At 37.1% G+C, this 13,663-nt stretch overlaps 1 long non-coding RNA gene across 1 annotated transcript in view; it reads right to left on the bottom strand.

The window, feature by feature from the left end:
- Nucleotides 1-6,291: 6,291 nt before the first annotated feature.
- Nucleotides 6,292-13,663, bottom strand: part of LOC105479572 (uncharacterized) — a 381,347-nt gene continuing 373,975 nt past the window's right edge. Inside the window, exon 10 of the long non-coding RNA XR_011620186.1 lies at nt 6,292-8,425. This is a non-coding gene — a long non-coding RNA (uncharacterized lncRNA). The remainder of the gene's footprint in view (nt 8,426-13,663) is intronic.

The following is a 13,663-nucleotide window of genomic DNA, read 5'->3' as shown; positions in this document are numbered from 1 at the left end:
ATATCTGCTAGGATGTTAGAAAAGCTAAGAAAGTCAGAATTAATAGGCACATTTAACATTTTCATGATGAAATGTACAAATAAAGGATTGCGTTATAGTTTGTCTAATATATCAGCAATTAATAACCAATATTTTAGTGTGAATTCTGAGATGAGTTCTCGTTTCCTGATGTTGAGAATGTAAATTGGCAGCATGTTTTTTAAGGTAACTAGATCATATATATTAAGATATTTATACCTTTTAATCTAGTAATTTTACTTTTAGGATTTTTTCTAAGGAAATTAGATGAAATAAAAATATAATCATACACACACACACACACACACACACACACACACACACACACACATTGTTAATCCAAAATCCGAAAGTGGACACAACTTCAGTCTTCAATAGAACATTGTATGTCCCCTTAGTCAAACATTCACCAAATGTTAAAAATTCTTTTTCTACAGAATATTATGATATTAACCAGGCATAGTGATGTGCACCTGTGGCCCCAGCCACTCAGGAGGCTGAGTGGAAGGATGACCTGGACCTGGGAGCCAGAGGTTGAAGTGAGCCAAGATGGCGCCACTGCACTCCAGCCTGGGTGATGGAATGAGACCCTGTCTCAAAAAAACAAAAAGAAGGTTATGGAACCTATGAAGAATCTTGGATATACTAGTGATCCTAAAATGGAGTTCAAAACTTAATATATAGTAATACTCAAATCTTGATTAAAGTGATAGCTATCACATATGAAAAGGAAGCTGAGAAAATATCTCAATTTTATAATAGGCATGATCTTTTAGTGATAGAACTTAGGGTGACTGCTGTTTCCTTCTTTATTACATTATCTATTAAACAGTACATATAACAATCTGAAATTCTTTTTTGTTGTTTTCTGAATTTATATAAGGATCCACAGTCCAAGTAAAGGACCCACTAAGCATTTGTCAAGTTTATAAAATGTACTTTTCCCTTGAAAGCTAACTTACATTTTAGAAAGATAAACAAGCAGTAAAATTTTCCTTTGATTATCTTTCTGAGATCTCCTAAGTGACTTTTGCCTTCCTTCCCAAACTCTGTCTTCCCCAACACTTCCCCAACACTGTCTTCCCAACACAATAACTGGAGATGATGTCTTTGCATTCCTGCTCCTTGTAAGAAAAAATAAATCAGCGTTTTGGACATGGAAAAGATTAGGATCAAATTTTAAGATGCCTTCTAGCTTGCCTTATGTAAGTAACATATATACTCTGATTTCCCCTGAATTTATATTTCTAAGCCAGACTTCCCTCTTTCTACACTCTAGAATCGTATATTCAGCTGCCCACATGAAACCTTAATTTGGTTGGTTATAGATATTTCACAGTTACTTTATCTAAAATTAAAATATTTTGGCTTTTTAACTTACTGCTGTATCCCTAGAACAATGTCAGAGCCCCGTATGTTACATAGTGTGCACTCCTCAAATATTTGCTGAATGGGTAAACACATGAATTATTACCAAAAAGGCTTGTGGGGGCAATAATCACAGGACATTAGACATGACTGAAGAACATTAAAGGATTTGATTTCTTGAGTGCTTTACAATTGATTATTAGTCACTGAATGATATTTGAAAATCATTGTAGAAGAATCCCTTATATTGATCTAGCCCTTTATTGTATATATTAATAGTATTTCATATTGTAACATGTCATATTTATAACATTGCATCAGTCTTCTAACAAAGTATAATTCAACCATGGAAGATATTCTTTTTTCTTTCGTATGTGGAGAAATTAAGAGTCATCATTTATTGAACACTTATTATATGCCAGTCACTGTGCCCAGATCTTCATCTTCTTGTTTAATCCTTGGTACTAGAGATCAAATTTTAAAGGTGAGGAAAAGGGCTTGGATAAACTTAGTGTTCTCATGAGCTAGGCACCTTGTAAGCTGGGAATTATAATTATTAGTGAAGTTTTAAAAAGAGAAAACGGGCTTAGAGGCATGAATTAACACCCCAGTTTCTCATAGGAAGGGTTGGATGAGCTGAGGTTCAGACCCAGGTTGTCTGGTTTCCAAACTTGTGCCTGTAAGTACTACACAATGTAATCTCTTCATGAAGCTCTCAGCCCTTCCTGGGACTAATCACAGCTAGAACTTAGACCATTGATTCCTAACCCAGGTTGAAGTGAGCCAAGATGGCGCCACTGCACTCCAGCCTGGGTGAGTTTGAATAAACTCACCATGAGTTTATTTAATCTTACCTGGTTGGATGATGATATTAGATATACTATGTGACTGCCCCTGTCACTCCATGTTCCTTAAACCCATTATTCTTCCCCAAGCAGTAGCTGCTTTGTCGGGGTAGGGGTGTCACAAAAAGTCTACAGCAAGCCCTCAAGTACATTTCTGAATAGATTTTGTAAAACTGTGGCAGGAGTAATAACTGGAAAGTCAAAGTGCTTTCAACAAAATAGTTCAGAATTTAGGGAAAAACTAGGCACTTTATGCGAAAAATAAAGGAGTTTTACTGCACAGAATCCAAACCATAGACTTGGCTAATGTCACTTTTTTGCCACACAGAGTAGAAGTAAACATCTCTTATGGGTAGGTTAGAGGCACAGGCGAGCACAATAGCAACAACAACAAAAACAAAAACAAAAAAAAAAAGGAGAGAGAGAGAGAGAGGAGAGGAGAGGAGAACTCAGATGCAGTGAGTAGGTTCTTATTCCTCCCTATCCTGACTTGCATCCTGAAGGAGGAGAGAAGAGTGGAATGCAGGAGACAATAGAGACCTTTGGCAGAATTAGACAGGCTCAAGAGCAACAGGACCAGTGTGTCTTATTCCCCAGGGTGGGCCTGAGAAAAGGTATGTTTCTGAGAGATGCTTGGCCCACAGCAAAGCTGCTAAGCAGTGGGGGGATGGTTCTGAAACCAGAAACAAAAACATGATACTTGGAAATACATTTTGTGTCTTTGGCACAAAATTTAAGAGAGCACCAAAAACCCAGCTTTGAAGATAAATCATATTTTAATGTATGATTTCAAAAAAATATAAAGTAATGGACAAAAACTAATTATGAACAAAATGTCAAAATATTAAGTACAGACTGGCTGTTGCTGGCTGTTTGTTTTACAATGCTGCATTTTGTACAATGAGAATCATTATTTTTCAATCTGCTCATGGTTCCTGGACCCCAGCAGCCTTTGTGTCCCACGATGGGTTGGTTTATAAGGATTGATGTTGATGTCTGAAAAGTTTGGACAAGATTTTATGTATAGTTTTTTCTTTCATTATTTATTGTCATAGAATATATGTAACATAGAGTTTACCATTTTAATCGTTGTTAAAGGTACAGTTCAGTGGCAATAAGTACAGGCACATTGTTGCACAACCATTACCCATCCATGTCTAGAAATTTTTCATATTCCCAAACTGCAGCTCTGTGTATATTCAACAGTAACTCTCCATTATTCCCTCTCTTCTGGTCCTGGAACTGCCATGTAATCATGATTTTTTATTGTAGAGCTTCTCTTAACTTTGTCCACTTGGCCCAAACCATGGGAGGAGGTGTCAGTAAGTGCATATAGGGGCAAACATTTTTCCTTTTGGCTCCAATATAACATGTCAAGACCACACAAAGGGAAATTGGGAGCTATTACCTAGACAATACTAGAAAAATGCCAGGATCCACCCAAATAATATCACCAAGCCACTCCCACTCTTCACACATCCAAGTTGACCCAACACCCTTGACATTTAGTCAGGCATTTCTCTCACACGATACTCAATAGCCATCTCTTCTATTGGTAGCAAAATCTGTGATCAGAAATGAGTCTTTGTGTTGATTCAGTGGCTGCTGCTCCTTCACCACTCCCAGAGCCAATCCATCAGGGAGTCCTGTTAGTTTAACCTTGAAAGAGCTCTCAACAGTTCCTGTCCATTGTACTGTTACTGCTGGAACCCAAGGCACTACTACCCTTCACCTGGGCTCACTGGAAAGAGCCTCTTGTCTGACACTTGTGCGCCTGCCTCCCTCTCATCCATTCTCCACATAGCTGCCAAAGTCGTCTGTTTAAAAATTGAATCATGTCACTTCCCAACGTAAAATGCATAAATGACCCTTTCATATATGTAGAGTAAGAAGTCCAACTCTTCAGCAAACCCTGCTCTGGCCGGCCCCAGACCACCTGTCTGAGCTCAACCCCTACCTCTGCCTTATGGGTTTGCTCTGCTTGGAGACAGAACAGTGAAGTTTATTTCCACCTCCAGACCTTTGCACCTGATGTGTCCTCCACTTTTTGCCTGGCCCACCCCTTGCCATCCTTCAAACTTCAGCCTTAGTCTCATTTCTTTAGAGATGAGCACTGAATTCTCTTTTGCAGCTTGTTTTTCTAGAAGCTTTTATTGCAAACCTTCTGTAGTTCTTTTATTCTATTAGTTTATTTATTCATTTGTCTCCTTCTCCAGAAAGCAAGTACTACCACTGCAGGGATTATCTCCCCAACCTGTAGCATTGCTCATGGCATGTAAGAGGCACCCAAACCACTTGTTGAATGAATTCATAAACAAGTGATGGAGATTTTATGAAAAGTAGTAAAACAACCACCATGTGTTGAAATCAACTGAGGTGTTAAGCATCGTACAAAGCACTTTATATATACTGTCTCATATTAATAGCCCAATTTTATGTGAGAAAATGGAGGCTCATAGAGTTTTATGGACTTGCCCAAAGGCAAAAACATTGCAAGTTGAGTTTTGTGATGTGAATTAAACACTGCTGTACCAGCTTTTGAGAATGCAGAAACATGTGCCAATAATACATGAACATAAACAGTTACACAAAATATTATAATACAGGCCGTAAAATGGCATACTACTGAAGAAAGTATCATGATCATATTCAGACATTTAAGCTTTTAATCAAAAACATTCCAATTAGTCCATATTCCATTTCTGCTCTGATCATATTTCTTCAGAAAGAGATAGGAATTGCTTTTTCTGAACAAAATATTCATTGGAGATCCCAAAGTGTGCAAAAATAGCTTTGCAATGCGAATTAAAATCTGCTTGGCTCCAAAACTTCTTTTTCTCTGCCACTCCTTACTGCCCGTGCCTTCTGCCAGTTGAACTCTCCTTGTTCAATCTTACATCTGCTTGGTATGGCAACATCAATATCTGGCCTGAGTCAAAGGTAGTACCAAGTACTAAGTGAAAATTGTCACAAGTTTTATCCCATTTCATCCTTCAACAACCCTGGAGGGTCAATATTATCATTATTTCTACTTTATAGATGGGGATGCCAGAATTAGGTCTTTTAGTTGGAGTCACAAAGCCAGTGGTAGAGGCTGAATTCGCACAGAGGCCTGACTGATGCTGGAGCCCCCACTTTTAACTCTTCAGCCTTACTGCAAACATTCTTCAGAGTGACTCTGTGAGGCTAGTGGTGGAGAGAGAACCACGGTCTTCTAAAGCAGGCCTTGCCTAGGGTGAGCCTTATAAATAAACAGAGCAACCAACTACGAGGCTGCAAAGCCCTGAGGTCTGCCATTATTGAATCTTTCCTTGAGAGGGGGACCACCTGCACATTGTTTACTTGCGGGGGCTTTGGAGTCAGGTAAAGCCAGGCTTGTGCCTTCTGCAACTTCCTAACTATGTGATCCTAGCCAAGTTACGTAACCTCTCTGAGCCTCAAATTCATTGAGATAAAATAGTGCTTACCTCCTGGGGGATGGGGTGGTGAGACGCGAATGAGATAAAGCATGGAAAAACTTTGTGCAGTGTTTGTCACAGAGTAAATGTCTAAAAATCAGAATCATTATTATGATTACTATGAACAGTTATGGACAATGTTACTTAAATGGTTTTTAGTCCTGTTTAAGTTTTCGAAAAGAAAAAAAGAAGGTTCAAGGAACAAAACTATATAAATTTCCAATTGGTCTAGGGCTAGGTGGGGTACCCATCCCCTTCTATTGTTGGACACAGGAAGATGCCCACTTGTGAGCAGATGGGCTTGTCTCACCATGAAAATAGATAGTAGAGTTCTCGTGACATAACATGGGAGTATTTGGCATTTAATAAGGGTCAAGCAACAAATCTTATAAATATTGTTGCATGAATCTATTCAGAAGTGAAAAGACAACTTTATTTTATACAAAATTTATCTAATTCCTACTATAGATATTGCCATGATGCATCAGTAAGTTTGCCTTCATATAATGAAAATAAGGAGCAAGTTTAATTGTATAACTAAACTCCCATTCTTTTTCAACAGATGCATTTTGTTTAACACCAGGAGATTGAAACAAATGAGTCTGACAAAAACATGAAGCTTTATTCCCACTTCCCTTTATTAGAAGGAAATTTAATTAATATTAAAATAGGAAAAACCAAGACATTGCCCTCTATACTACTGACAATCAAACATTGGTTATAGTGAACACAAACAATTATGCACATATAATTGGACTACAGACAACTTCTGCCTTCCAATTACAAGAATAATTTTCCTACAAGTACCAAGAAAGAGACCATATAAAAATATTACTGGCACCAGGCTAAAACACATGTTGTACCCTTGAGAACCCAGAAAATAGGTGCCAACATGAAATGAACCTGAAATTGTATACAAAATACAACCAAATATTATGTCATAAAGGGCATGATTGTAAAGACTGCATCAGAATGATTATAAATATTTACTCCAATCATTTGAGCCTTTTAAGTCCAAAATATTCTACTCATTTATCCATTCCTGCATTACACTTCACATCTACATTTTTGTCATAAGAGCAATAGAGATTTGCTTTTCTAAACTACAGTTTTTAGAGATGATCTTAAGCAAAATAGCAACAGCATAAACATATGTAATTCCTAGGGCTTATAGTCTCAGCTGCAGAGGTGAGGGGATTCTGATGCCACAGTTTTTCGTCTTTTCTCTCTAAATCACCACTAGTCACTCTTTCCAACATATGGTCTGGCCATGATGAAATGCGGTAACATATTTTTCATAAATTCTAATGACACAATAGGGTCACCTTAACATGAATTTGTCAACAAAATATCTGGCTGGCATATTATAGGCAACAAACACTTAAAATTTTTTGTTTATAATGTTTTAATCTCCTACACATACACCCTCTTTCCCCTTTTAACTTACACATCCCTCCAATTTTTGGAAAATTACAAGACTAAATATTTATTTTTAAATTTTATGCCTTACTATTTTCTGTGAAAAAAATTGAATTTATTGACATAGTTTGGATATATGTCCCCACCAAAATCTCATGTTGAATCGTAAACCCTAATGGTGGAGGTGATGGATGTGGGGCCTGGTGGGGAGGTATGTGGGTCATGGGGATGGATCCCTCATGGCTTAGTGCTGCCTTTGTGATACTGAGTGAGTTCTCACAAGATCTGGTCATTTAAGTGTGTGGTACGTCCTCCCCCATCCTCTTTTTCTCTTGCTCCTGCTTTTGCCATGTGATGTGTCTGCTCCCCCTTTGCCTTCTGCCATGATTGGAAGCTTCTTGAGACCTCCCCAGAAGCAGATGCTGCTATGCATCCTAGACAGCCTGCAGAACCACGGGCCAATTAAACCTCTCTTTTCATAAATTATCCAGTCTCAGGTATTTCTTTACAGTAATTCAAGAATGGCCTAATACGTTTACTGAAATCATTATTTCTTGGAATCAATTTTAATATTTTCTACCAAGTTGCAAATGGAAGAATATGAAACAATGAGAACTATCAAACTTAAAACCTTAAATAAAAAAATTTTACCAGGCCAATTCCTCGTAAAATGGTTATTTTAATTCATGTTACAAATGATGAAATTGAAACACAAGGAAGACAATTTTTGCCAAGATATTATGTGGTAAGGATTAACATTGTTTTAGAAATCCTGTTCACAACAAGTCTGTACTGTCTTTAAATTATAGGTTAAGGTTCAGAAGTGTATTATAGCATTTAGATAAGCTGATGTTATTTCTACCACCTTGAAAAAAATTGCTCTTGTGATTTATCAGCACCTTCCTTCAGTCATTGCTCTGTTGCTCTTGAATTTCTAGCAAGAGAAGAAAGAGTTATTTATACTCATTGTCTCCAATTTCTTTCTTCCAATTTTTTCTTAAATCTACCTTAACCAGGATTTTGCTCCAAATGCTCCACTCAGATTGCTATCTACCGAATCGAAATAATATCCACATTGGTATTCCCAGTGACCACTTCCTGGTCCTCATCCTACTCGATTTGTCAGCAGCATTTGATGAAGTTGATTACACCCTCCTCCTTGAATCACTTTCTTCTCTTAGCATCCAGAAAAAACTACCAGTCTTCTTAAGGCCTTGACCTAAGATGTCTCAAGATGTCACATCAGCTATATTTAATTGGTCAAAGCAAGTCACAAAGGCCAGTCTGTATACAAGTGGAGGGCAAATAGACAGTACTCTGTGAGTAAACAGGGAGGGAAAAAATTGTTGGTAGCCATCTTTACAGACTACAGCATAGACCTCAAAAATAAATAGATGTTAAACAAGTTAATGAAGATTAAGAGGTTAGGAGAAGATCAAGAGAACTACGTCCCATTTAGAGAGAATAGTCATAATTTAGCACAACATGTTTATATAGAATATTCAGACCATCTATTTTTATTTTAAACTGAGTTTTTGGCAACTCTCCCTCCCCATCTTCTTCCTTGCCAAGAAAAAATTGAGATTTATAAAATTTCAAGTTACCATTTTACACTACACAGGCTTATGTTTTAGTCCATTTACTGCTGCTATAACAGAATACCTGAGACTGCGTAGTTTATAAAGGAAAGAGGTTTATTTTTCTAACAATTCTGATGGCTGGAAAGTTCAAGGTTGGGCAGCTGCATCTGGTAAGGACCTCATGCTGCTTCAACTCATCGAAGAAACAGAAAGGGACTGGGTATGTGCAAAGAGATCCCATGGCAAGAGAGGAAGCAAGAGAGATACTGAGGAAGCCAGATTCTTTTTAACAACCTGCTTTCTCAGGAACTAATTCATTCCTTGAGAGTGAGAACTTACTCACCCCAAGGGAGAGCATTAACTTATTCATGAGAGATTTGCCCCCATGATCTAAACACCTCCCTCTAGACCCCACCTCCCAACACTGCCACATTAGGGATCAAATTTCAACATGGGTTTTGGTGGGGACAAACCACATCCAAACCATAGAAACTTACTTATGACTGCAATTAACAAAAATCAAAGATATTAGCACTGATATCTCTGCTATTTCCTCAGGCATTCCTACATGATTCAAGGTAGCTGTCCCCCAACTAAAGGCATCATGTTCATATTCGAGGCAAGAAAATAAGCATGGGATGATGTTAGCCTGGCTTTTTCCCAAAATTCCACAGCCATCTTTCATTCATATAGCAAAGGCTGGAACTGAGTCATATGGCTGCCCTTAACTAAAAAGGAAATTGAGAAGTGAGCATGTAGATTTTTCCAGACTATATTGTAGAAATAGCAATGGACAAGAGGTTTGGATTATATTTTGGATTATAGTGAATCTGTAGCATTCGTCACATTTTTTCTTAAAAGAGAAAATTCAAGAACAAAATAAAAAGAAACATGCAAACAACTGTTTTTCTTTTTTTAGAGAAGGGTTGGAAAACTTTTTTTGTAAAGGACCAAATAGTAAATATTTTAGGCTTCAAAGCCCGAATGATCTATGTCAAAATCCCTCAACTTTATTATTTTAGTGTAAAAGCAGACATAGATAATACATAAACTAAGGAGTCTATGTTCTAATTAAAATTTATTTACAAAAACAAATGCTGGGCTGGATTTGGCCTACAGGTTACAGTTTGCTCACTCCTGCTTTACCACAAAAATGTGAGCAAGCAGATATCTATATTATGCATCTCCTCAGAGTCTTAAACTTCTCCTCAAATGGTCTGCACAACCACTAAGAACCATATTTCCTGATTGTTGACCAATGTATCAAAAAAGCGTTCATCGCATCATTGTTTCAGCAGTGCATGGGATGGGAGATTAACAAACAAACAAACCAAAACAAACAAAAATAGGTTCAAAAGTAGCAAATGTTAAGCCAAGATTTTATTATAGAATAAAATATATTTTATAATCCATTTCAATCACGTTCTACAGTAAAATTTCATGAAGGCAATTCAAGTAACTCCTATTTGTGATGACATTAAGTCATCTGAGAGGTAGGTAGAACATTTAATACAGCCCCTGTAGGAGTGTTATGATGGAACTATCCATAAGAATATATCCATAAGAATTGTGTAATCAAAAACTTTATCCTTGATAAAAACAATTTCAATTGCTATTTTGAAGTTCTCTGTGTGACCTGATTGTTACATTTTGCCCTTAGGTATTCAGAATATCTTAACTCACACTCAACAGCATTTTCCCCAAGTATGGTATAATCATAATAGCTGAAAATGAAAACGATTCCAAAAATAACTTCAAGTTAATTGTGCAGGTGAGAAAATATATCCACCCACACATCAACCAGTGCCAAATTGTCTGAGTGAAAAAATAAAAATCTGGAAAGAGAGCAACTAAGCCTAAATTTCAAAAATATGCCACAATATATTTAGAGAACTACGTACTATTACAAACACCATCATTGCATGCATTCTACAGGACAGAGTCTCCTTCACAAAAAAAGTGATATCAGAAGAGTTCCTTTATAAAGTATACAAAGAACAAAATGATTTGTGCACTCTCTTCCATCCAATAGATTATTTCTAGGCTTTCCATATATGGTATGCAACATTCATAATTCTACTTTGCCTTATATCAACCTTCTACACTGTGACAATAACTGCTTAAATCCTTTTTAAAAGAGTTTAAAACTTATCATGCTAAAAAGTGCTCTTTTGGTGGTCTCATGAGACCAACTTCTGGCCAAGAGTTAAATATAATCTCTACTATTTCCTCTCCTTGCCATGTCCCCCTACTTGTTTCCAGAAAATCTATAATATGTAATAATTTAGAATTAATACCTCAATTCCCTAGATCTTTTAATGAATTCACTTACACTTGGGGATCTGACCAAGGCATCTGTTCATGAATAGTGGAATGATTACCAAGTCCTGATGGGGAAGGCACAATGCCATCTTTTCCTGAAATACATCCCAACTGAGAAATCAACTGCCTCATGCCTGGATTTTCTTGTGTGTCATTTTTTTTCATTAAATGTAAAACTCGTTTGGACATTTTCTTCCAAGCCACCTTCCTTAAAGAAAGAGGTCTAGCAAATAAAACTGCCCTCATGTACCTCCTGTGGAACTTTATCTGAGAAATTAGCATTTGATTCAATTAATAACCATTGCTGCTCCAAATTTCAGAAATTATTTTTTAATTACATTGGGCTTTACTGACACCTCCAGATCCTCCATCTGCCAAAAACTTAACATGAGCTGTAGCATAGCCTAATCCCTGCAGTCACTCTAGTTAGAATTGTTGATATCAGAGGGCAATATGTGATCTCTAATTCATTGGTTTCTTCCTCACTTATCAAATATTCTATGCATTAAAGTTCAAGTGAATTTATTTTTTTTCATTTTATATATGTAAAAACTAAGTTAAATCTCTTCATAAATGAGATAGAACCTGGACAGCACATTTTCTGTCTCTAGTCATTTCATTTCTGTCTCTAGTAAACCAGATGGGGAATAATAGTGGTTTCTAACCCAACTCCCCCCTTGAAATCAGAGAGCTAGGTAGAGCTGTTGACTTTGAGATGGACACTAGGGTGTGCCAGGGACCTTGATAATCAGTGGAGCTTCTGTCATTGTATGTCTGGCTTGGATTAAATTTGTTGACCTGATAGCATAAGGCTGCGATTTTCACTCATGTTTTCCAGAAGGCTTCAAAACGCTCTTGCCAACAGTATTATGCTATCCTGCTCCCAAAGCATGGAGGCAAGAAGCCAGTATGATTCCCCACAGCGAAGAACTCTCCTAGCTCTTGCAGATTTGTGACCCTGAGTTGGGATGTTTGTTCAAAAGCCTACCTTATTTGTCCTGGGCAGTACGTTGCTACTCCAAAACTCAGGATGAAAAGACACTGTTGGAAAGAGACTATTAATAGTGCTCTTCAAGCATTATCTGACAGTTGTTAATCTTTACCAGCATCCACAGGAATTTTTCAAAAAACATAACAACTCTACCACTGTTTAAGTAAAGTTAAGATGACATATCTGTACTTTAGGAGCTTAAAATAAATAATGGACAAGAATGTAGAAAAGGTGATATAGTGAGTTACTGCCACTAATCAGGTAATTATGAAGGGACTCTGAGTTTGACATCCATCATCATGGAGGTCATGCCATTAGTCAAAATCTTCAGTATCGACAGATTATTGCTGCAACCTCCCAACTCACCCAATCACAGACTGTCCTGGGCTACACAACAAGACAACTCAAGGGTGGGTAATATTCTTGGTGCCCCCCATTGTCACAGCCTAGCAGAGTGCTGCATGCAACCTGGCATTTCAATTTATATTGAATGAATGAATGGAATAAATCCAACCTCTGAATAAGTTTCCACATTTTGGCTGGTTTCCCAGGATTCCATCCACACCTACAACAATGAAATGTTTTGAGGCTAATAGCTGTGCCCAATTTTCACCTTGGTCTTCAATCATTAACATATTTATAATGATTATGAGGAAATACTAATATCTGATGAGTGCCTCTTACATGGTGGGCCTTTTGTTAGATAACATAAGTACATTTTCTCTGTTAATCTTCACAAAAAAATTCACAAGGTAAGTATTATTACCATTATTTTACAGAAGGAGAGAACTGGAGGACTGGAACCCAGATGCTGAAACTACACCACCATGCTTTTTCTTCTATACTACCTTGTCTATCAAAGTTCATGGGCCTAGACATTCCTTAGAAAGGTGGACATATTCTGGCTTGCAGCTGCTACCATTTTGGTTAATTCATTCCCCTGCTGCCTAGATTATTCTATCCCATATGTCAGCACTGACACATGTGGCTATTAAAATTAATTGAAATAAAATCAAATTAGAAAGTTTCTCAGTCACATTAACCACATCTCAAGTGGTAAAAGCCACAGGTGGCTAGTGACTACCTTACTGCACAGCACAAATATAGAACATTTCCATCATCCCAGAAAGCTCTATTGGATAGCACTTGGGTAGAAGAAAAAATTCTTATTTTATATAATTCTTATCAGAAAATCTGAAGTCTACCACTTTTAGATGGCAGTGAGAAGGTAATTTATAGTGTTTGTTATTTATTCTTATAGAGAAAGGTATACTTTGCATCTGACCTATTGACGAGCATATTGTGTCTTTTGTTTATAGATGTTACAGTGCCCCTGCTATTCAGGGGTACAAGTGCTTCTACTTGCCAATGACAGTGGAAATGGATTTACAAAAATTTGTGCTTCAAGCTCTTTTCTTTGCCCCTTATGTCCAAAGAAGTTTTATGTCCAGAGGAGAGCAAAACTATTTGATCTTCTTGAAGATCAAAATCAAAATACCTCAACTAAAGACTGGCCTCAAGTCATCAGATTGACTGTATTTACCTCTCTGATTCCAAGGAGGTAAGAACTAAAGTGTTCTATATTATAATAAATGTGTAGGACTGCAAACAGGCTTTGATGCCTTCATACCATTTGATTTTCTTTTTCAGGAGGTTTTAAAA

This window comes from Macaca nemestrina, chromosome 2, assembly GCF_043159975.1.
Source record: "Macaca nemestrina isolate mMacNem1 chromosome 2, mMacNem.hap1, whole genome shotgun sequence".
Classification (NCBI taxonomy): Eukaryota; Metazoa; Chordata; class Mammalia; order Primates; family Cercopithecidae; genus Macaca; species Macaca nemestrina.
This window is presented reverse-complemented; position numbering and strand designations above follow the sequence as displayed.